The following is a 976-nucleotide window of genomic DNA, read 5'->3' on the forward strand; positions in this document are numbered from 1 at the left end:
TTACAGCTGGAGCACACCACATCGGCCACAAAGCTGCTGCACTCACTGCAAACATCCTTCAGGACACAGCCATGGGAGTAGATGTGGGGGAATGCCTCCTCAACGCTTTGCCACTGTGGCCCTTGCTGAGAGTGGAAGACACCCTCTAAGGACTCTCAAAGTCCAGTGTGTAGATAGGGATGTGTGCAAACTTCTTAGAAGGCATCTTCATCTTTATGCTACAGTGAGTGCAGACAGCTCTCTTGCAAGAGACAGGTGGGCGGCCACGAGAACAGCAGGAACTTGGCCCGGCAGCAGCAGCAGATCTTCCCCTTCTTCAGATTGCTGAAGAGCTCCTTGTTCTGCAAAAACTTCTCCAATTCTGCCTTGACCAGCACACTGTGCACGTCCATCACTTCCTCCACGGTCAGTGCCAGGCTCTCCACAGGGTGGCTAAACTCCAGCCACACGTGTTTGGCATTGGGTGTCATGGAGGCCTCAGGTCTGTCCCTCGTGGAGCCCCGATTGCCTAGTAGGGGATGGCTGGGGTCAGAGACGTTGGCGAGATAGGTACCCTGGTCTCAGGAGCCCGGCCTCCATGCATGTGAGCTGCCCGCTTGGGGCTGTGGGGGCTCCGTCCCTCCTGTGGGTTGCATGGCCTGTTGCAGGCCAGAGGCCACCTCACTTCGGAACTGGGCCAGGTCGTGCTCTGAGAAGGAGCAGTCCCGCTTCAGTGTCACCTCCCCACACGGAGACTCTTCTTCTTCAGACGTGTTCATCTCTTCTGTCTCAGCCAAGGTGCATGCCTTGAGCAGCACGCAGGCCACGGGCGCTGGGCGCTGCCTGCAGCATCTCTGACAGACAGCTTGATGCAGGAGGTGGACTTGGAGCCTCCAGAGCAGGCGCTGAGGATGCAGGGCAGAGAGCCAAACCCGCGGGCAGCCCAGCCCTCGCCCCACATTGGGCGCAGCCTCTGCTCCTGCTTGATCTCCTCCAG

The 976-nt window shown here is 58.7% G+C and overlaps 1 pseudogene; it reads right to left on the minus strand.

Annotated features, from left to right (window-relative positions):
- The window catches only part of LOC108291609, a 16,443-nt pseudogene extending 15,473 nt beyond the window's left edge, over positions 1-970 (minus strand).
- Positions 971-976: the final 6 nt, after the last annotated feature.

The sequence above is a fragment of the Cebus imitator genome, unplaced genomic scaffold (assembly GCF_001604975.1).
Source record: "Cebus imitator isolate Cc_AM_T3 unplaced genomic scaffold, Cebus_imitator-1.0 Scaffold461, whole genome shotgun sequence".
NCBI lineage: Eukaryota > Metazoa > Chordata > Mammalia > Primates > Cebidae > Cebus > Cebus imitator.